Consider the following 25270-nt stretch of genomic DNA (forward strand, 5'->3'; position numbering starts at 1 on the left):
CTATAGCAATAAAATTTTTAAAAAAAAAATCTATAGTTATAAAAATATGGACCAAATTTTCACTAAACGTTCTGTAGAAATAAAAATTTTACCAAATTTTCTATAGAAATAAAATTTTGCCAAAATTTTCATCAGAAATAAAATTTTGACAAAATGTTCTATAGAAATAAAATTTTGACAAAATTTTCTATAGAAATAAAATGTTGGCAATATTTTGTATTGAAATAAAATTTTGACAACATTTTATATTGAAATAAAATTTTAACAAAATTTTCTATTGAAATAAAATTTTGGTAAAAATTTCTATAGAAATAATATTTTGATAAAATTTTCCATAGAAATAAAACTTTGCCAAAATTTTCTATAGAAATTATATTTTGACAAAACTTGCTATTGAAATAAAATTTTCTATATAAATAAACTTTTAACAAAATGTTCTATATAAATAAAATTTTGCCAAGATTTTCTATAGAAAGATAATTTTGAAATCGTATTTGACCAGCGTTACCACAACGTCATTTGGACTAACGTTTTTCCAAAATCGGACTACAATTCCCACCAGCGGACCTCGTTTCCTACTTCAAGAAAAAATTTTACTACAAATCGGTTGTACTTGATCAAATAATCTTAGAACAAATTATACATATCGGTCAATAATTATATAGCCCCCATATATACCGATCCCAGATTTCATTGCTGAAGATTCTTGGATGTGCAAATTTCATCCGATCCAGTTGTAATTTTGCTCTCTAATTACGATGTTGTTCAAAATAATTTATAGAAGTTTAAGGTATTAATGAGAATAAAAAATTTACTTTTAGGATTCAAATTGTACCAAATTTCCCATAAACATTTTGTGCATGATGTAAGTATACTTCCTCTTATAACCATGCAAAAATTATCCCATAGAAACTGATTTCTAAATTTGACTTTCAGAATCTATTGGAATAGAAAATTTCGTCCTATTCGGTTAAAATTCCAATTTACTGGATATGGTCCTGTCAGCGTGGTCGTGGTGGCCACTTGGCTGATATTGCTTTGCATTATTAACAGTATACCTATCTCTATATTACGACATAAACATCCAAACATTTATCTTAAACCATTAAATATTTCCTTGAATACCAAGATGAAGCATCTTATTGGGAAACCCTTGAGAATCAGACAGCATTCTTTGAAAGTAACCCGCTGTGCAACCACAATCAATATGTGTCAATAGATGGCGACCCAAGCCCACTATGGGGTACCCTTAGCACTCTCTATATTGAATATTTACACCTATTTTGTTGCTCAGGGAATAATGACATATCTTCATTCGAGATAATATTCTCATAATATCTTGAGCCAATTTCTGCATAGAAGAAGTATTTGAGTCCTTTAAGTAAAACACTATGACGTGGGCGTTAATGCCACCTTCATTCAGCTTGTAACGTGTTTATATTTTGCTCTCTGTACCATATGGCAAACGACAATGAATAAAGTTTGGAGGAATAATATTTAGCTCCACAAATGAAAATTATACCATGGGAATGAAAAGCAAGAATTATGTTTTGTTGTTGTCATTTATTTGTTGCTTCTGGAGCCCAAGATTTTCCAACAACAAAAAGACAAGAAAAAACAAATAAAAAGTAGAAAAAGAGGAAGATGAAAAATAAAAATAAAGAAGGAAAAGGCTTTGGCGTTCATTGACATAATAATCCGAATTACAAAGCGAATGGCACACTTGGCATACTCAACTTATACCGAAGCTATGGAAAATGGAAATTGTGTTGTTCTCTGTTGCATTTAAATGAATGCTGATTTTCACAAAGAAGAATTTATGTGTGTGTGTGTGATTTTGTCTATGTAATGCCCCTCTATTGTTTTCTTCCTGTTGTAATCTAAGTTCAAAGGATAGGCGTTGCTATACGCTTCTTATTATTGTGGTGGGTTGTTTATGTGAATGCACGTGAGTGTGTATTTTCATTCATCATGAGACAGTATTCCATTCCTCATCTATTGTGTTCGAGTTAATATTTGGCAATGAGATTCAATGAACCCTACCACCCACTGTTCTATGACAAATCGTTTTTATTCGAATTTCCGCTTTATATTTTCAAATTGTCCCATATTGCGTATTAGCCTACAGGCTACTGACAACCATATCCTGAAATATTAGATAATGGAAAATGTGTTAAAAGCATACCTTATTTCACAGTTTGCGGTTTATTGGCATTTGGCACAAGCAATTATTTTGGGTCGTAATAGAGTCAATGGAGATATTTCGATAAGGGAGAGCGGCTGTAGAATTGCTTTCCATTATTGGTGCATCGTTAAATAATGTTTAATGGGATTGTCAGTTATCATCGAAAATATTTTTTAGGGGAAATAAACGAAGAATATTTTGAATATACTTTCATGACAAAATTTTCTATAGAAAAAAAAATTATGCAAATATTTGCTGTCGCAATAAACCTTTGGAAAATATTCTATAAATATAAACTTTTGCAAAAAATTTCTATAAAACTAAAATACTGCAAAATTTTATATAGAACAAAATTTGACAGTTTTATCTATTGAAATAAAATTATGCAAAAATTTTCTATAGCAATAAAATGTTGACATTTTTCACGGTAATAAAATTTGCAAAAAAAAAATCTAAAGTTATAGAATTTTCCATTTGTTTTGTTTTGTTATTGTTGGTTTTGTTCTTTAAGCATTGTTGTTGTTTTTTTTATTTCAGCTTAAAACCATACATTGACTAAACTACAAGAGTAGCTTAACCAACAGAGGAAAAGAATGTTTGTCAAATTTATTTGGGCAAAGCCCTATAGACTGCAAGATGGTTGGATGGACGCACGTTTCGGAATTACCACATTCCTCATCAGCATCCTCTACTTGCAGCAAAACTATCAACCAATTATCAGAATAAATTCAGGCAGTTTATTAAACCCAACAAAAACCACACTTGAACCCTCCGAAAAAAGGTTTTACATTGATAGCCGGCTTATGCCAAATAAATTCGAAACAAACATATCTCTTTTCCTATGCCACTGTCAAATCATCGATTTGAATTCACATGGCTGGGTTTATTTTGAGCGTGCCTCCTCTTCTTTTTCCATTTGTTTTGTTTTGTTATTGTTGGTTTTGTTCTTTAAGCATTGTTGTTGTTTTTTTTTATTTCAGCTTAAAACCATACATTGACTAAACTACAAGAGTAGCTTAACCAACAGAGGAAAAGAATGTTTGTCAAATTTATTTGGGCAAAGCCCTATAGACTGCAAGATGGTTGGATGGACGCACGTTTCGGAATTACCACATTCCTCATCAGCATCCTCTACTTGCAGCAAAACTATCAACCAATTATCAGAATAAATTCAGGCAGTTTATTAAACCCAACAAAAACCACACTTGAACCCTCCGAAAAAAGGTTTTACATTGATAGCCGGCTTATGCCAAATAAATTCGAAACAAACATATCTCTTTTCCTATGCCACTGTCAAATCATCGATTTGAATTCACATGGCTGGGTTTATTTTGAGCGTGCCTCCTCTTCTTTTTCCATTTGTTTTGTTTTGTTATTGTTGGTTTTGTTCTTTAAGCATTGTTGTTGTTTTTTTTATTTCAGCTTAAAACCATACATTGACTAAACTACAAGAGTAGCTTAACCAACAGAGGAAAAGAATGTTTGTCAAATTTATTTGGGCAAAGCCCTATAGACTGCAAGATGGTTGGATGGACGCACGTTTCGGAATTACCACATTCCTCATCAGCATCCTCTACTTGCAGCAAAACTATCAACCAATTATCAGAATAAATTCAGGCAGTTTATTAAACCCAACAAAAACCACACTTGAACCCTCCGAAAAAAGGTTTTACATTGATAGCCGGCTTATGCCAAATAAATTCGAAACAAACATATCTCTTTTCCTGAATTTATTCTGATAATTGGTTGATAGTTTTGCTGCAAGTAGAGGATGCTGATGAGGAATGTGGTAATTCCGAAACGTGCGTCCATCCAACCATCTTGCAGTCTATAGGGCTTTGCCCAAATAAATTTGACAAACATTCTTTTCCTCTGTTGGTTAAGCTACTCTTGTAGTTTAGTCAATGTATGGTTTTAAGCTGAAATAAAAAAACAACAACAATGCTTAAAGAACAAAACCAACAATAACAAAACAAAACAAATGGAAAAAGAAGAGGAGGCACGCTCAAAATAAACCCAGCCATGTGAATTCAAATCGATGATTTGACAGTGGCATAGGAAAAGAGATATGTTTGTTTCGAATTTATTTGGCATAAGCCGGCTATCAATGTAAAACCTTTTTTCGGAGGGTTCAAGTGTGGTTTTTGTTGGGTTTAATAAACTGCCTGAATTTATTCTGATAATTGGTTGATAGTTTTGCTGCAAGTAGAGGATGCTGATGAGGAATGTGGTAATTCCGAAACGTGCGTCCATCCAACCATCTTGCAGTCTATAGGGCTTTGCCCAAATAAATTTGACAAACATTCTTTTCCTCTGTTGGTTAAGCTACTCTTGTAGTTTAGTCAATGTATGGTTTTAAGCTGAAATAAAAAAAAAACAACAACAATGGTTATAGAATTTTGACAAAATTTTCTACAGAAACAAAGTTTTGAAAAAATTCCCATAGAAATAAAATTTTGAAAAAAACAATTTTTAAAAATATGTTCTAAAGAAAAAACTTTTGATAAATTTTCTATAGAAATAGAGTTTTGAAAAAATTTTCTACAAAAATAAAATTTTGATAAAAGTTTTAGAAATAAAATTTTGACAAAATTTTCCATAGAAAAAATTCTACTGACATAAAGTTTTGACAAAAATTTCTATGGGAAAAAATTTTGATAAAATTTTCTATAGAAATGAAATTTTGGCAAAATTTCTTATACAAATGAAATTGTGGTAAAATTTTGTATCGAAAATTTCCATAGAAATAAAATTTTGACAAAATTTTCTTTAGAAAGAATATTTGGCAAAATTTTCTATCGAAATAAAATTTTGAGAAAATTTTCTATCGTAATAAAATGTTTACAAAATTTTGTATTGAAATAAAATTTTGAAAAAAAATTCTACAGAAATAAAATTTTGACAAAATTTTCTATAGAAATAAAATTTTGACAAAATTGTATACAGAAATAAAATTTTGAAAAAAAAAAATTCTACAGACATAAAATTTTGACAAAAATTTCTATAGGATTTTCTGTTGATAAAATTTTCTATAGAAATGAATTTTTGGCAAAATTTCTTATAGAAATGAAATTGTGGTAAAATTTCGTATCGAAAATTTCCATAGAAAAAAATTTTGACAAAATTTTTTATAGAAAGAATATTTGACAAATTTTTCTATAGAAATAAAATTTTGAAAAAAATTTCTATAGAATTAAAATTTTGACAAAACTTTTTATAGAAATACAATTTTGACAAAATTTTCTATAGAAATAAAATTAAAAAAAAAAAAATCTACAGAAATAAAATTTTGAAAAAATTTTCTATAGAAATACAATTTTAACAAAATTTTTAATAAAAATAAAATTTTGACAAAATTGTATACAGAAATAAAATTTTGAGAAAATTTCCTATAGAAATAAAATTTTGAAAAAAAAAAATTCTACAGATATAAAGTTTTGACAAAAATTTCTATATGAAAAAATGTTGATAAAATTTTCTATAGAAATGAAATTTTTGGCAAAATTTCTTATAGAAATGAAATTGCGTTAAAATTTCGTATCGAAAATTTCCATAGAAAAAAAAAAATTTGACAAAATTTTCTATAGAAAGAATATTTGACAAAATTTTGTATAGAAATAAAATTTTGAAAAAAGTTTCTATAGAAATAAAATTTTGAAAAAAGTTTCTATAGAAATAAAATTTTGACAAAATTTTCTATAGAAATACAATTTTGACAACATTTTCTATAGAAATAAAATTTTAACAAAATTTTCTATAGAAATAAAATTTTGACAAGATTTTCTATAGAAATAAAATTTCGACAAAATTGAATATAGAAATAAAATTTTGAAAAAAAATTCTACAGACATGAACTTTTGACAAAAATTTCTATAGGATTTTCTGTTGATAAAATTTTCTATAGAAATGAAATTTTGGAAAAATTTCTTATAGAAATGAAATTGTGGTAAAATTTCGTATTGAAAATTTCCATAGAAATAAAATTTTGACAAAATTTTCTATAGAATTTTATTTCTTTAGAAATAAAATTTCGAGAAAATTTTCTATCGTAATAAAATTTTTACAAAATCTTCTATAGAAATAAAATTTTGAAAAAAAATCTACAGAAATAAAATTTTGACAAAATTTTCTATAGAAATACAATTTTGACAAAATTTTCTATGGAAATAAAATGTAGACAAAATTAAATTAAATAAAATTTTGAGAAAATTTTCTATAGAAATAACATTTGGGAAAAAATTTCTACAGACATAATTTGACAAAATTTTCTGTAGGAAAAAATGTTGATAAAATTTTCAATAGAAATGAAATTTTGGCAAAACTTTTTTTTTAGAAATGAAATTGTGGTAAAATTACGGATCGAAAATTTCCATAGAAATAAAATTTTGACAAAATTTTCTATAGAAATACAATTTTGAAAAAATTTTCTATAGAAATAAAATGTTGACAAAATTTTCTATAGAAATACAATTTTGACAAGATTTTCTATAGAAATAAAATTTTGACGAAAGTGTATACGGAAATAAAATTTTGAGAAAATTTTCTATAGAAATAAAATTTTGAAAAAAAATATTCTACAGACATAAAGTTTGGACAAAAAAAATCGTATCGAATAAAGAATATTTCGTATCGAAGAAAAAATATTTGACAAAATTTTCTATCGAAATAAAATTTTGAGAAAAATTTCTCTCGAAATAAGATTTTGAAAAAAATTTCTGTAGAAATAAAATTTTGACAAAAATTTCTATAGCAAAAAATGTTGATAAAATTTTCTATAGAAATGAAATTTTGGCAAAATTTCTTATAGACATGAAATTGTGGTAAAATTTCGTGGAAAAATTAAATTTTGACAAAATTTCCAATAAATATAAAAGTTTGACAAAATTCGTTTTCTCTAGAAATGCAATTTTGACTAAATTCCTTCTGAAATGAAATTTTGACCCAATTTCTAATAGAAATAAAATTTTTTAAATAAATGTTTAGGAATAAAATTTTGATAAAAATGTCTATAGAAATAAAATGTTGTCAAAGTTTTCTATGGATATAAAACTTTGACAAAATTTTCTACATAAATAAATTTTTAACAAAATTTTGTATAGAAATAAAGTTTTTCTACAAAAATGTAATTTTGACGAAATTTTCTACGGAAATAAAATTTTGAGAAAATTTTCTATAAAAAGAAAATTTTGAGAAAATTTTCTATATGAATAACATTTTGATAACATTTTCAATAGAGATGAAATGTTGAAAAAAAATTTCATTTACAAGTGAAACTTTGATATTAGTTCCTATAAAATAAAATTTTGACAAAATTTTGCATAGAAATTAAATTTTGAAAACAAATTTCTGCCGAAATTAAATTTTTACAAAGTTTTATACAGAAGTAAAATTGTGACAAATTTTATTTCAGCTAGAAATAAAATTTTTAGAAAATTCCTATAAAAATGAAATTTTGTCAAAATTTCTAATAACAATTAAATTTTTACAAAATTTATTACCTCTAGGAATAAAATTTTGACTAGATTGCTACAGAAATGAAATTTTGATAAAAATTCTAATATAAATAACATTTTAACAAAATTTTCTATAGAAATAAAATTTTGTAACAATTTTCTTTAGGAATAGAATGTTGACAAAATATTCTGTATGATATTTTGATAAAATTTCGTATAGAAATAAAATATTGACAAAATTGTTTATAGAAATAAAATTTTCATTCGTTTTGTTTTGTTATTGTTGGTTTTGTTCTTTAAGCATTGTTGTTTTGTTTTCTATTATTTCAACTTAGCTTTCAATAAAATTCTAACAAAATTTTCTACAAAAATAAAATTTTAACAAAATTTTCTATGGAAATAAAGTTTTGACAAAATTTTCTATAGAAATAAAATTTGGCAAAATATTCTATGGAAATAAAATTTGGCAAAATATTCGATGGAAATAAAATGTTGACAAAATTTTCTATAGAAATAAAATTTGACAAAATATTCTATGTAGAAATAAAATTTTGACAACATTTTCTATGGAAATACAATTTTTACAAAATTTTCTATAGAAATAAAATTTTATTAATTTTCTTTTGACAAAACAAACTAAGACCAAACAGGTTGATACATAAACTTTAAGTTTTGTTTTTTGTCCATATGGTTAATGTCATCTTGAAAATGCCTTACAGATTAAGGCGAAATATCGGCAAATAAATAAAAACAAATAAAAACACACAGACCTCGAGCTTGAAATTAATTTTTTACAAAATTTTCTATAAAAATTAAATTTTGACAAATTTTTCCATAGAAATAGAATTTTGAGTCAATTTAAAAAAAAATTCTCCTAGAAATAAACTTTTGAAAAAAAAATCAAAAATTTTGAATAGAAATAAAATTTTGACAACAATTTCTACAGAAATAAAATTTTTACAAAATATCCTATGGAAATAAAATTTTAACAAAATTGTCTATTGAAATGTTTTTTTTTTTTGAGAAAAAGTTTCCATAGAATCACAATTTTGAAAAAAATTGCCTGTAGAAATAAAATTTTGAAAAAATTTTCTATAGAAATAACATTTTGACGCAATTTTGGCGAATTCTAAAAATTGGCGAAATTGTTTTTGTAAAATTAGCTTTTAAAATATTAAATTTTTACGATTTTGAAGTAAAATTAAAACTTAATAGAAAGTCCTCTCTCAATCATTTCCAATTAGTATCGATAAAACATTGACTTTCTTTTGTCCCCATTTTCTCGTTGTGCTATTTTTCCACATCAGCAAAAGTGAAATTCCTTTTAGCCTACTATTCCCTTGTGCCATATTTTCTCAATAATACGCACTTAGGAATTTAAAGCCACAACAATCCTTAGGCAAAAATATTTAATAAGTATTCCCCTCGTTTTACTCTGAATACTATCGACAATTTATAAATTGCGTTGAGGAAAATCGAAAAACTACCCTCAATACTTCTGCAAACATCGTCAGCAGTACGTGAAAAAATATGGGAAACTAATTACCCCATCCACCCCCCTCAATGGTTTGTAACCGATCACAACTTAACACTTAAATGCAAAAGGACCTTAAGTATATGAGAAGAGGAAAATTGGTGAAAACGCAATATCCGTAAGAAGTAATAATGATGAAGTTACGTACATACGTATCTTCCATTACAAACATTGTCAAGTTCTTAGTGCTCCAGCGTTTTTGTTTTTGTTTTTTTTTTTTGTGACTCCTTTAGGGTTTTCGATAATTTAGTCCTAGAGCAATCTTCATGCAGCAGAGTCAATTTATTTGCGTCGCATGCTAGGACTTATTGGCAAAGGACTACTCTTCCATCTTACCATGCTGGCGTGTACGTGAGTGAATGTCTACAAAAACAAAAAACACAGCACTACAACAACACAACGCAATAACAAAAGCATTGTTCCTTTTCGTTGTTCTTTTTTTTGAAAATTTTGTTGCGCTACTGCTTCTTATGTTGGTTGCCTTCAGGACTTTTGTTATGAATCCATATTCGTGTGTAGTTTTTGTTGGCATATTGCGCCATGAATTTACGAATTTGCGCGTTAAAATGAAATACGAGTAAAAAGATTTTCTCTGTGACTGCATGCATAGGCATCTGCAGCGAAAATTATTTGTGTGTGTGTGTGTGATACACAGGATATGTTTACGTTATTACGAATTTGGAAAGCACAACAAGATGTGAAGAAAAAAGAAAATCAAAACAAATCTGTGGACTGTGGTGAAGTTTTCTTTTAAATAGAAAAGTTTCACCAATTTTAGTTTGTGGTGGAGAAGGGAACATTTGGTGAGTTAAGTATATTCGCCGTAACTGTCATAAAAATACAAAGAGAATTGGATTTGAGCATAATGTTAACATTCAAGCATAGCCGGTACGGATTGACTAAGATCTTACGGGGAACTTGAGATGAAAAATGTGGAGGCTTATTTAAGAGCATGGCTCTATAGTCATTTACCATCATCGCCTGGTGAAGGATTATTTTCTTTTCTATCTAATTTCGAAATTTACTCTGGATCGCCCGAGTGGTTTTCGTCTTTACCATGTTCTACACACGGGAATGACAGAGGAACTATATCCCTAAAGTGTATTATAGACGATATTGATAACTTCTATTGGCTCCATGCATAGGCAAGCACGATTGCCACTCGTGCAAAAAATAATTTACCAATATTTCAAGTAAAATTTTCCAAAAATCTAAAAAATTAAAAAAAAAATCTTATTTAAAAGTTGTTGATAAAATGTTATTTTCATAGAAAATTTTGCCAAATTTTATTCACATAGAAAATTTTGCCAAAATTTTATTTCTTTAGAAAATTTTGTCAAAATGATATTTTTATACCCTTCCCATAGGATGGGGGGGGGGGGTTATTTAACTTTGTCATTTTGTAACACATCGAAATATTGCTCTAAGACCCCATAAACTATATATATATTCTGGGTCGTGGTGAAATTCTGAGTCGATCTAAGCATGTCCGTCCGTCTGTTGAAATCACGCTAACTTCCGAACGAAGCAAGCTATCGACTTGAAACTTGGCACAAGTAGTTTTCATTGATGTAGGTCGAATGGTATTGAAAATGGGCCATATCGGACCACTGTTACGTATAGCCCCCATATAAACCGACGTTCAGATTTGGCTTGCGGAGCCTCTTGGAGGAGCAAAATTCATCTGATTCGGTTGAAATTTGGTACATGGAGTTAGTAAAGGGTGATTTGTTAAGAGCTTGATAACTTTTTAAAAAAAAAAAAAAACGCATAAAATTTGCAAAATCTCATCGGTTCTTTATTTGAAACGTTAGATTGGTCCATGACATTTACTTTTTGAAGATAATTTCATTTAAATGTTGACCGCTGCTGCGTCTTAGGTGGTCCATTCGGAAAGTCCAATTTTGGGCAACTTTTTCGAGCATTTCGGCCGGAATAGCCCGAATTTCTTCGGAAATGTTGTCTTCCAAAGCTGGAATAGTTGCTGGCTTATTTCTGTAGACTTTAGACTTGACGTAGCCCCACAAAAAATAGTCTAAAGGCGTCAAATCGCATGATCTTGGTGGCCAACTTACCGGTCCATTTCTTGAGATGAATTGTTCTCCGAAGTTTTCCCTCAAAATGGCCATAGAATCGCGAGCTGTGTGGCATGTAGCGCCATCTTGTTGAAACCACATGTCAACCAAGTTCAGTTCTTCCATTTTTGGCAACAAAAAGTTTGTTAGCATCGAACGATAGCGATCGCCATTCACCGTAACGTTGCGTCCAACAGCATCTTTGAAAAAATACGGTCCAATGATTCCACCAGCGTACAAACCACACCAAACAGTGCATTTTTCGGGATGCATGGGCAGTTCTTGAACGGCTTCTGGTTGCTCTTCACTCCAAATGCGGCAATTTTGCTTATTTACGTAGCCATTCAACCAGAAATGAGCCTCATCGCTGAACAAAATTTGTCGATAAAAAAGCGGATTTTCTGCCAACTTTTCTAGGGCCCATTCACTGAAAATTCGACGTTGTGGCAGATCGTAAGTCTATTCATGATGAAATGTCAAAGCATACTGAGCATCTTTCTCTTTGACACCATGTCTGAAATCCCACGTGATCTGTCAAATACTAATGCATGAAAATCCTAACCTCAAAAGAATCACCCTTTATATGGTGTCTCACAACCATTGATGGTGTCTCACAAAAATTGATCCACATCGGTCCATAATTATTTATAGCCCCCATATAAACCGATCCCCAGATTTGGCTTGCGGAGCCTCTAAGAGAAGCAAATTTTATCAGATCCGGCTGAAATTTGGTACATGGTGTAAGTATGTGGTTTCCAATAACTTTGCAAAAATTGGTTCACATCGATCCATAATTATGTATAGCCCCCATATAAACCGATCTCCAGATTTGACCTCCGGAAGAGCAAAATTCACCCGATCCGGTTGAAATTTGGTACGTGGTGATAGTGTATGGTTTCTAACAACCATGCAAAAATTGGTCCATACCTGTCTCAAATATAACCCCCATTTAAACCGATCACCAGATTTGACATCCGGAGCTATTGGAGGAGCAAAATTCATCCGATTCGGCTGAAATTTGGTACTGTTGTTAGTACATGGTCTCTCCAACCATGCAAAAATTGGTTCACATCGGTCCCTTATTATATATAGCCCCCATTTAAACCGATCCCCAGATTTGACCTCCGGTGCCCCTTGGAAGAGCAAAATTCACCCGATCCGGTTGAAATTTTGTACGTGATGTTAGTATATGGTCTCTAACAACCATGCAAAAAGTAGTCCATACCTGTCTCAATTATATATAACCCCCATTTAAACCGATCCCCAGATTTGACCTCCGGAGCTATTGGAGGATCAAAATTCATCCCACCCGGTTGAAATTTGGTACGTGGTAAACTTTGGTACATTGGGCTAATATATGACCGCTAACAACCATGCCAAAATTTGTCCATATCGGTCTATAGCTATATATAGTCGATCCCTAAAAATAATCTACCAAAACTTTTTTAATATAGAAAATTTAGTCAAAATTTTTTTACTGTAGAAAATTTTGTCAAAATTTTATTACGATACAAAATGTTGTCAAAATTTTATTTCTATAGAAAATTTTGTCAAAATTTTATTTCTATAGAAAATTTTGTCAAAATGTTATTTCTATAGAAAATTCTGTCAAAATTTTATTTCTATAGAAAATTTTGTCAAAATTTTTTAAAGCTGACATCAAAGCAACAAATAGGATTGAAGTACAAACCCACAATAAGGGACAAAACACAAAATTTTATTTCTATAGAAAATTTTTGTCAAACTGAATTACGTATTTAATCGTCCTTTTTTGTTTAATATATACCCTGTATGGACTAACTTACAATTGAGAAGACGGTGTTAAGAAATTTTAAGATACCTTGCCATCGGCAAGTGTTACCGCAACCCAAGTAATTCGATTGTGGATGACAGTCTTTAGTACAAGTTTCTATGCAATCCATGGTGGAGGGTACATAAGCTTCGGTCTGGCCGAACTTACGGCCGTATATACTTGTTATAGAAAATGTTGTCTAAATTTTATTTTAATAGAATATTTGTTTCAAAATTTTATTGCTATAGAAAATATTTCTCAAAATTTTATTTCTATAGAAAATTTTGTCAAAATTTTATTTCTATAACAAATTTTGTCCAAATTTTATTTCTATAAAAAATATTGTCAAAATATCATTTAATAGAATTTTTCTTTCAAATTTTTATTTCTATAGAAAATTTTTTTCAAAATTTTATTTCTATAAAAAATTTCGCTAAAATTTTTCTATAGTAAACTTTGTCCAAATTTTATTTCTATAGAAAATTTTGTTAAAATTTTATTTCTTTAGAAAATTTTTGCAAGATTTTATTTCTATAGAAAAGTTTGTTAAGGTATTATTTCCATAGAAAATTTTGTCGAAATTTTATTTCTATAGAAAATTTTGTCAACATTTGATTTCAATAGAAAATTTAGTCAAAATTTTATTTCAGTAGAAATTTTGTCAACATTTTATTTCTACAGATATTTTTGTCAACATTTTATTTCACTAGAAAATTTTTGTCAAAATTTCATTTTTTTTTTTAGAAAATTTAGGAAATTTTGTCAAAATTTTATTTCTATAGAAAATTTTGTCAAAATTTTATTTCTCTAGAATGTTTTGTCAAAATTTCATTTCTATAGAAAATTTTGACAAAAATTTTATTTCTATAGAAACATTTGTTAAAATTTTATTTCTCTAGAAATTTCTTTTTATTTCTATGGGAAATTTGGTCAAAATATTATTTCTATAGAAAATTTTGCCAAAATTTTATTTCTATAGAAAATTTATTTCTATAAAAAATCTTGTTAAAATGCTATTTCCATAGAAAATATTTGAGAAATTTTATTTTTATAGAAATAGTTTCCTCTGTTGGTTAAGCTACACTTGTTACTTGTCTGTATGCTTGTCAAATTTATTTGGGCAAAGCCCTATAGACTGCAAGATGGACAGCTGTCGGAATTACCACATTCCTCATCAATATCCTCTTCTTGCAGCAAAACTATAAACCAATTATCAGAATAAATTCAGGTAATTCACTAAACCCAAAGTGAACTAAACTTGAACCTCCCGAAAAAAGTTGTTTGATAGTCGGATTTGCCTAAACATACCATTGCACGTTTTGGATCTTCAGTAGTTTTTGTCTAAGCTCATACTTCAAAATGTGGTGCATACGTTCTAGCGATATGTTCAGTTCACGAGACAGTTTTCTACCACTGCAACTCATCGGTTCAATCCCAGTTTGGAATGAATCTCAGTAATGCTGGTGATATTTCTGAGCGTTTTAAAACATCATTAAATGGTTCAACCGTAATGTGAAACTCCGTTTGGTGGTCATATGGCATTGGTGTAAACACAGAATCGGACAGATCTCATTGATAAGACCACCATCACCACTTGCGGTAGCACAATGGCTTAAATGGAGCCTAAAGTATTGAGCTGTCATTACGGCAAACCTAACCTACCTCACTTTTCGGATCATTTCAGGTGTTGTTACAGATTTTACCAGAAACAAAAATATTTTTCACATTTAAATACTGAAGGCCCCTAACGATAACCAATTATAGTTTTCCAGTCAAATATAAAGCAAACACACTATCACACTATCTGGATGCAATAGACTAAAATGCATTTGAAAATTTGTAATTAATACAATGAAATGTCATTTATCATACATCTGTCAGTTGTCAGCCAAACAGTTTAGAAATGATAGTAACCCGACGTTGGTAGCAATACATATAAGACACACTATATTTAATGCTACTTGATCATGTTTTTTATTATATTCCATTTTTATGGATTATTTTTTCCAGTGTGACCTTTTAGCTTATTTTATTATTTAATTTTCTACCATCCACATTTTGCATATGTATCATCAAAGTGACGACCATTTAAATTCAAATCAATTTAATTTTGGACCAACTTCCTTATTAATTTAATTTGTTTTGGAAAAAACATTCAAAATAATTGTCTAGCGTATGCATGTCTAATAAACAGGCAGCAAGTCTTAAGATTTTCTTTTCTTTAAAAACAGAAAAGAATTTTAATTTAATTTCATTATGATTGACATATGAACAACATGCCAACACACACAAAATGGTCTACATTCGTTTTTATGGAAAAGAAAACCTCAGGGTTTATGACAATTCTCTTGTCATATATTATCGTAATTAAATCTTTTGCTATGTTCTTTAAAGCAAGCCTATTCTTCGTACTGCTCTCACTGCAACATCTCAATCACAGTTACTCATCATATACACTCATAACAATTACAAAAAGACAAGTGATTTGATGGAGATGATTTGGGGAGAAATAAATACACATGCACACATACTCGTATTCTCTAAGACCTAAATTACTTGAGAGATGTGAAAATAAGAGACTTACTTACTGTGCTTGATGTTGTTTAGTTGTTGTTGTTGCGTTTTATGAGTGAGCCACAACAAAAATATAAACAAAACCCTATAAGGAAAAACAAAAACATGTCAACAACAACTACCGCAGTACTCCCATAGTAAAGTCTTTATATCATAGTAAATACAACTATATTGAGGGGGGTGGTTGGGTGTAAGCAAAACATGGCATTAGATGCATGCGGGTGAGGTATGTAGTATGTGTGCTTGTGTATAGCCATCACACCAAAAAAGAGGGCACTGGGAAACATACACAGTCAAACGCTCATACACAATAGGATTTATAATGTCCTACTTTCGTTAGGGCTTAATAAAGGCACTCTCTCTCTATCCGTCTCTATTAGAAAGGTGTTTATGCTCTCTCACACACTCGCAACATAACAATGGTTTTATATTTCAATGAAAAATGAAATTCTCTCTCAAAATTAAGAAAACAAAGTTTGCAAAAATTAAAAATAAAAACAAAAACAATTCCCCTTCATAGAAATTGGGCTCTCCTGCTATCTCTGTTTGACATAAAATCACAGCAACAAACAGGAAATACAATCCAAAATAAATGCGCAAAATCCATGAGCAAAGGATGCTGTAGCTTCTTTTTCCCCACCAGGGAAGCTGTATGTGAACACATACTGGATTTTCTAACAAATTTTGATTGAATGAGCTGCTGCTGGAGTATCAAAGAGCTTTTCTTCTTCATAGCGCCTCTGCATTGAGAACTGAGCTGCATGGAATTGAGCTAAACTGATTGCTGCTGGCTAGGAATGAAGAAATTTTCCTTTCAGTTGTAGTTGGATAGGATAACGTCGTAGACGTCGTTGCCGTTACGTATCGAGTGAATTGGTGGGTTTATAAATGAGAAATAGCAAAAACGGATGTGTGTAATTTTGCAGTGTAAACTGAAAAATATATATCAAAAAAAGGTATACAAAAGAAATCAAATGTACAGAAGGATGTTGTGTGTGTACCACTAAAATGTTTAACAAAAAAAAAAAAATATGAAAAATTTTATTAACAAAAAGTATCAAGTGAAAATAGATTTACACAGAAATATTGCACAATTAAAAAAAAGAAAATTTACAAAATAATAATATCCTTTCAAAATAAACGGAAACGTGAAGCGGTTATTTAAAATACAAAAAATTATAATAAACTACCAAACCTTTAAAAAAACTGGCATCAAATATTTTGCAATTTTCAAAAAAAGAAAGCAATTGCAATTTAAAAAATGTTTCTTTTTATTATCCCTCTCGTTTGAAAATTCTATTCCGGATTTTTATCATTACCCTGTGGTTTCCTGTTATACTGGCGCCCCTCCCTCAATCAACTGTTTTTGCCATGTATCTACAAAAGCATAGAAACCGAGAACCTAGGCTTCCTGTTGGCTTTGATACACAAGCAGTAACATCGTCAAGCTAACCATAATAATAAAAGATGTAGGAGATGCTTGGTTGGCTAATTAGGCCCCATTGCATTGCTATTCAAGCGGGGCCAGAAATTGTTAACCGTTCCCATTCATCTCCATCATATAGTCAAGAAAATAAGGCGGGCAAATAGGCGAACTCTGGCCGTCAGACTCATTTAATTCATAAAAAGGAACTATGGTGTACATTTTCATCCTGGTTCTTAAATAAAACAGCAAGCGTACACACACAAATACACAACATTATCATACATATATCCAAAGGAATAACCATAGACGGCTATTGCTACTCAACTGCTAGCATTTCTATTCATTACAATACAATGAAAGCGAAATATCCCAGCAAACAATAACAAAGGATTAATTTTATTGTTGCGTTTTTATTTTTATCAAAAATTGTCATTGTCAGTTTTTTTATATATGTTAACAGCAAATGTAAATCAGTAGGTTTTTTTAGTCATTTCGATAAATTGTATTAGTTAGTTAGATCGATTAAGAATTTTGAATTGTTATTCTACTATACTTAAATTTTGAATCTGGAGCTATTTTATAAGTACAAAGAGGTATAGTAAATGCGGTTTATATCAATCCATTTTGTACAGAGTCTATATAAACCCATCTTTAAATTTTAATTCATGGGAATATAGAATGAAATCGAAGGACGATTTATTTTCGGAAAAAATATGTTGTCTTGGTGTTACACAACTTTTTCTCTCATTGTAGTTTTGCCCAAATAATGGTGAGAATATTGAATCGCCATAAATTTTCATACAAATTGCCTGAAAATAGGATATACCAGCTGTGTGTGAGAGAGCATAAACACCTTTACCAGATTACGAATTTTCCAAAGGACTCGAATTTCGAGAATAGTGTCTGGAAATATTAAATTAGAATAGTTTGTAGTTGGGATTATGTGGAGAGACGAAAAGTTTGCATCTTGCGAATTCATAAACATACTTTTTCAAATGCTCATGAACACACGCTCAATAAATGAGATAAAGCCATCTCCCGATTTCATTTCATAAGGCCCTAAGTGAACAAGTTAGAATCCGGTCCAATACATCCAGGAGCCACCGTGGTGCTATGGTTAGCATGCCCGCCTTGCATACACAAGTTCGATTCCTGCTTCGACCAAACACCAAATAGTTTTTCAGCGGTGGATTATCCCAACTCAGTAATGCTGGTGACATTTCTGAGGGTTTCAAAGCTTCTTTAAGTGGTTTCACTGCAATGTGGAACGCCGGTCGGACTCGGCTATAAAAAGGAGGCCCCTTGTCATTGAGCTTAACATGGAATCGGGCAGCACTCAGTGATAAGATAGAAGTTCACCAATGTGGTATCACAATGGACTGAACAGTCTAAGTGAGCCTGATATATCGGGCTGCCACGTAACTTAAACCTAATACATCCAAACTTTATTTTTAAACCTCTGGAAGTCTCAGATTTTTCAACTTCAAGTAACGAAGATTTTACTTTATTTCAGTCTCGATCCAGCCCAATTATTTGGAATAGTTTATCGCTCAGCTCATTTTACCACATTGTTGATGTGGATCACGCCGTTTGAATGGGCATCAGTTCGTAGAACAATTCGAGCAATTTGAACATCGCTAGACGTGAAGCTTGAGTCGGCGCGTTATCATGCTGAAAAACTCAACTTCAAGTAACGAAGATTTTACTTTATTTCAGTCTCGATCCAGCCCAATTATTTGGAGTAGTTTATCGCTCAGCTCATTTTACCACATTGTTGATGTGGATCACGCCGTTTGAATGGGCATCACCTTCGATTTCTGTAGAGCTCGTTCTCCAAGTGAACTCGAAGCAGTCGACTACCATTTGATATCCATATGTTTAGTCGGCAGCTATTAAACGACATAGAAATTTCATCAATTCAAAAATGATTTTACGGATGGGCTTTTTATCCGGATTTACACCCAGAGAAGGAATATAACCATCTCACACATGTTTCAAGAGCAAACTGTTATTTTTGGATTGGGAATATGTAACATGTTTGTCGCAACCATGTCATTTTCGCGTAAATTTTGTATCTGAGAAAACAACATTTTTTGTGGCAAAAATGTTCCCATCTAAAAATAATATTTTACTCTTGAAGCGGGCTTGAGTTGATCATATTCAGGTTCTGGATGAAGGAAGTAAAGCACATGTCACTTCGACATGTATCTGATTCCCAAAATTTCGTGCGGGTTATGTCTCAGCTGTAAATCTTAAATTTTCGTTTTGCTTATTCGGAATTCTAAGTGGTAACCATAATCGGTACACAGCCACTAGTTTTTGATCTTAGCTTTCGAAGGAACAAGAGTCACCGCACTCAGCATCCAAGAAAATGTTTGACTATGCCGCATGACTTACATTCCAAATCCAAGAATCGAATATATGCTGGGCTCACTTAGAAAATTCAGTCCATTGTGATACCATATTGTGATATCAGTGAGTGCTGACTGATTCTATTTTCAGCTCATTGACAAGGGACCTTCCTCTGATATTCAAGTCCGAACGGCGTTTTACATTATACTGAAACCACTTGGAGAAACCACTCAAAGAATGTCATCAGCATTACAGAAAAGGGACAATCCACCGCTGGTGTTCGGTCGAAATTGGGATTGAACCCACGACCTTATGTATACAAGACGACAGATTTTTATTCTTGTTAAATTTTTTGTGGAATCCAGATCCATTTCCATACGAGATTTTAGTCTTCGAAGAAAACGAGTTACCTCTGCCAATCACTGTTTGACTGTTTTACTGCCCGATTTACTTCCCATAACCAAGACTCGAGTCACACAAGGATGTGATGTTGGGTCATTTTTTTAGAATCTGGATAATCTTTCATAAGCAATTAAGCACAACGTTTTAGTGAAAAAGTGTAAGCCTACGTTTATATTACTTCTTCCCTAACGCCCAAATTATAGTGTCATCCTAAAAAGGTTGCGAATTTCATAATGCTGCCAGGGATCCCTAATCCAAAGGCTACAACACATTCTTTTATATTTTCCCATTTTTGTAAATGTTGCACTTTCATTTCACTCGAATTCGTCATTAGATCTCATATATGTATATATGTTTGTTGGGATATTCACTTCATGAACAACACCAAGCACACACAAAAACAACAACACTTCCATCCAAGCAAACGTCCTTTCTTATTGTATACTTCAGGCTTTTCTAATGTTTCCTATCCCCCTTCCTCGGTATCATTTGTCATAGATTCAAAGTTACCTTAACTTAATACAAAAGGATCAAACAAACAAATCAACACAAACATTCCTAAAGGATGTAGTATAAAGAAAGAAAGATGAAGAAACAAAAAAAGGCATAAAAAATAGTACACATTTAATCTGTATTATGAGCTCTTCTCATTTCATTTCCACGATAGAGTAACTTTCCGCTCTGTGTGAGTAAATAATGTCTATGCGTGAGAGTGAGTGGGTGGTTATGGGCCAAAAAAAAAGAGTGGCGAGAGATATAGAGAGTGTGTGCGTGTGTGTGTGTCTAATACAAACTCCCCTCGACGTTATCCCAGAGGATAAATGAATGTAGAAAACATCATAGGGTTACCATAATACTTGACCATGTTACAAAAACTGGCACCAAAAATTAATTCATAGGCAGTGATAGTAAAAACGTTTGTCTTTATTTAGATGAAATATGAAAATAACTGTAACTATTGTCGTTTGATGTTACGAGTTTTGTGAGTGTTTTTTTAGAAGGGGGTTATGGGTGTGCGTGGTTATGTCCGTTTGCGTTTGCGTTGGTGTGAGTATGCGTATACGTTGCTCCTTTGGAGTATGAGTTTTGAACAGAGAGGTCACTAGGTCGTCCCGGGTTGTTTGTAATGAATATTTGTTGTTTTTGTTGTTGGTGTATTAACGAACATTTCGTAAATTTACTCTACGCAGGGGTGTATTTTTTTGGTAGCCAACGAGAGATAATCTTCCGTACTGCGTGAGTGCAGTTAAGCTAATAAGGTGTTTATGCTATTCACAGGCCCCAATGGAGGAGATATGTTGAATATTGTGCTTTGAGTGGGTAATCTGCAGAAAGATATTCTTATCACAATTTCACACATAATATTGAATACAATTGTTGAGATATTTTAATAGTGAATGGTGAACACCAAAAAAAATATGAACCAATCATCAAAGAAACTGTGGGTATATTTACACAATGTTAACAAAAATATTTTGCTAATTGCTACAAATACGTTTATATTTTTCTCTTTGAAGATAATTCTTTAAATGTAATACATGTTTGATTAATAAACCTTCATACTCTGAGGATATAAGTTTGAGTTAAAAATAGTTAAAATATTTTTAGCACTATATAAAGTTCAAGGGAACTCATTAAATCATTTTCCGCAATTTAGCTAATTATGAATAAAATTTATTCATTTTAGAATATGAACTATTATATGTAGATTTTGAAGTTAGTAAAATTGCCTACTTCATTTGTTAAAAATGTTCTTCTCATTTTTAGTTCAAGGATCAAACTATATTTAAAATAAGAACAATTTTCTTAAATTAAAAAAATAAAAATATTCATTAATAGCATAAATAGTTCGTTATTATTGTAAATAAAAAAATCATTACAGTAACCAAAAAGTTCATTGTATTTATGAAATTGTTTCGTGGGGTCAATTTTAATGACAAGTTTGATTAAAATACACTGAAAAAAAATTTCATTTCATTTATTTATTTTTGGGTTCCTAATACACAAGATATATATCTTATAATGAGTGTTAGAATCAATAATGTTATAATAAATATAATAAGTAGATATTTTACGATATTTTAAGAAGTATAATAATAATAAGTATGAATAGGAATTACATATAATATGGTTATGAATTAGATATTAATATTTTTTTTTTTTTTTTACGTGATATTAAATATTACGCAACCTCAATTTTAGGATGCGTAATTTACACACTATTAAAGACAAATTTCTTTAAAATAAAGAAATTTTAATTAAAAGAAAGTTTTGTAATCTTTGCTTCAAAAATTTTTTTCATTAAATATTAAATATACACACATTTTGAAAATTTGCGTCCCTTCGTTAAAGTTACATGACTTTAAACCAGGGATCCGGAGCGGTCCATTTTTTTCGCTCCGCTCCGCTCCCGCTCCGGAGAAAAAAAAACCGCTCCGCTCCTCGCTCCGCTCCGAGAAAAAAAAAATCGCTCCGCTCCGCTCCACGCTCCGCTCCGCTCCTCTTCGAGAAAATTATAGTACAAACATTGTATTATTTGTTCAATTGAGTTTTATTTTATTTAGAAAAATCGGGCGGTACATATATGGGAGCTATAGCTAAATCTGAACCGATTTCGATGATTTTTTGCACATATAGTTAGTGCTATAGAAGATTACATTTCGCCAACTTTGAGTAAGATCAGTTGATAAATAAGGGTTTTATGACCTAATTTGACAAAATCGGGCGATACATATATATGGGACCTATATCTAAATCTGAACCGATTTCGATGAAATTTCCAGACCTAAAGGGTGATACAGAAGATTATTTTGTGCTAAATTTGACGACGATCGGTTAGTAAACAAAGTGCAACGTGACCCCATTTGTCGAAGTCGGGCAATACATATATATGGGAGCTATATCTAAATTTGATCCGATTTCTTCCAAATTCAGTAACGTTCGTCCTTGTGCCCAAAAAAACTCCCTGTACCAAATTTCATCAAAATCGGTTAATAATTGCGACCGAAATCCTGTGAACAACAAATACATGGACAGACGGACGGACGGACGGACGGACGTCAAGCGCTAGATCGACTCAGGAGGTGATTCTGAGTCGATCGGTATATATTTTATGGGGTCTAAAATCAATATTTCTTGTAGGCACATTTTTTGGCAGATCAAACTTGTTAAACCCTAACCACTATGTGGTTTAGGGTATAATGACTTTAAAACAATGTGTTGAAATATTTTATTAATTTTGAAGATTTTTTCAGAAATATTAAATCCATTTTGACTTCATTAAAGGAAGCATTCTAGGAAGCATATGTTACTTTTTCATTTTTTTAGTCAGTCAGTTGTTATCAAAATCCTTTAAAAACGAGTTAACGAGTTACTTTTTTTCCATATTAAGACTCGACTTCCAGTAGAAATTATGCTATGTTTCAAGTAAAAAGCGTCTTTAAAATAAAGTGTTGAAAAACATGTCTTATTTTTTAACGATTTTTTGCTTTGTAGGCAAGATGCAAAAAGGAAACAAATTTAAAGACAATTTTATTAATTTTAAAGAATTTTTCTTAATTATTAAAGTCAAAAATTTTATCTTTCATGTTATGATACACATTTTTAAGTAAAATCACTTAATTATAAGGACATTACAACTTCATTCAAAAGTTTATTGCCTTTTGGACAAGAAAACAAGTATATACAGCACTAAGTTCGGCCGGGCCGAACCTTAAATACCCACCACCATGAACCAAATATTAGGGTTTACTTTGAAATTTTAGGAGGGCTTGAGGACTTGAGGACACTTCCCGAAGATAAATTTAAAGATTTCACCTATGAGGACTATATCAGATTCTGGATTTATAAGAACCATTTTTGTTTGAGTTTTAGAGGAATCATTAACATCTCTTGTAAGTGTGCAAGAAAATTATAAAATAACGTCTTGATTTGAAATCTTAAATATGTAGAAGTAAAATATGGAAATTTTACATTGAGTTTCAAGCAATTCAAGTGAAGTCGGTCTATATGGAGGCATTACCAAATGGACCGAGCCTAAAATACCAGAATATTTACAATTTCAGGCAAATCAGATAAAAATTACGGTTTCTAGAAACCCAAGGAGTTAAATCGGGAGATCGTTCTTATGGGGGCTATACTAAAACATGGACCGCTACTCACACGAAAATACCTCTAGATTTCCAATTTCAGGCAAATAGGATAAAAACTTTGGATTCTAGAAGCCCAAGAAGTAAAATCGGGAAATCGGTCTATATGGGGGCTATACCAAAATATGGACCGATACTCACCATTTTCAGCACACCTCTTTATGGTCCGAAAATACCCCTAGATTTCCAATTTCAGACAAATTGGATAAAAAATACGCTTTCTATAAGCCCAAGACCCCAAATCGGGAGGTCGTGTTATATGGGGACCATACCAAAACATAGACCGATGCTCACCATTTTTGGCACACGTGTTTGTGGTCCTACAATACCTCTAGATTTCCAATTTCAGGTAAATTGAATAAAAACTGCGGTTTCTATAAGCCCAAGAAGTAAAATCGGGAGATCGGTCTATATGGGGGCTATACCAAAACATGGACCGATACTCACCATTTTTGGCACACCTCTTTACGGTCATAAAATACCTCCAGATTTCAAATTTCAGGCAAATTGGATAAAAAATACGATTTCTATAAGCCCAAGACCCCAAATCGGGAGGTCGGTTTATATGGGGACTATATCAAAACCTGGACCGATATAACCCATCTTCGAACTTGACCTGCCTGCAGACAAAAGACGAGGTTGTGCAAAATTTCAGCACGATTGCTTCATTATTGAAGACTGTAGCGTGATTACAACAGACAGACAGACGGACAGACAGACAGACTGACGGACATCGTTATATCGTCTTAGAATTTCTCCCTGATCAATAATATATACTTTATATAGTCGGAAATCGATATTTCGATGTGTTACAAACGGAATGACAAACTTATTATACCCCCGTCACCATTCTATGGTGATGGGTATAAAAAACTTTATTTTAGAGAAATGCGTCTTCCATGTTAAGCAAAATTTGCATTCTTATTCTAAGGACATGGAATCTTTGACTTCACGACAATATTTTTTTCAGTGTAGAAAACTAAAAAATTAAATATAAATAAGATCGTTTAATTGCATTTATTTGACGTTCATTACAAACATCTTTGTAGTAATACGGGATGAAATTGATCGAAAGTACTGTTGTTACTTTTACAACTAGATATATATTTTGACATTTGCCGTTTTTGAAAACAATTACTAAAAAACACGTTGTGTTTTCCCCAATGTACGTACGTACAAAAATACATATCGTACATTTTAAACGTTTACTCACACTACGATAAGTACTAGCTAAATTTGAAATTACCTACACAGTGTAATTTCAAAGTTACACATTTCATTCAAGTAATATTTTATTCGGAGCGGAGCGGTTTTTCATTTGGAAACCGC

The 25270-nt window shown here is 31.0% G+C and overlaps 1 protein-coding gene across 13 annotated transcripts in view; it reads left to right on the forward strand.

Annotated features, from left to right (window-relative positions):
- The window catches only part of OtopLa (proton channel otopetrin-like a), a 237535-nt gene that overhangs the window by 133024 nt on the left and 79241 nt on the right, over positions 1 to 25270 (forward strand). Inside the window, exon 1 of one of the 13 annotated variants that reach the window (XM_075300672.1) lies at positions 16461 to 16569. The exons of 11 other annotated variants lie outside the window; for them this stretch is intronic. The gene's annotated coding sequence lies outside the window, so the exon portion shown is untranslated. Of the gene's footprint in view, positions 1 to 16460; positions 16570 to 25270 lie in introns of those variants that run through there. One more of the 13 variants, XM_075300675.1, reaches the window with a different exon arrangement.

Source organism: Haematobia irritans, chromosome 3, assembly GCF_050003625.1.
Source record: "Haematobia irritans isolate KBUSLIRL chromosome 3, ASM5000362v1, whole genome shotgun sequence".
In the NCBI taxonomy this organism is placed as follows: domain Eukaryota; kingdom Metazoa; phylum Arthropoda; class Insecta; order Diptera; family Muscidae; genus Haematobia; species Haematobia irritans.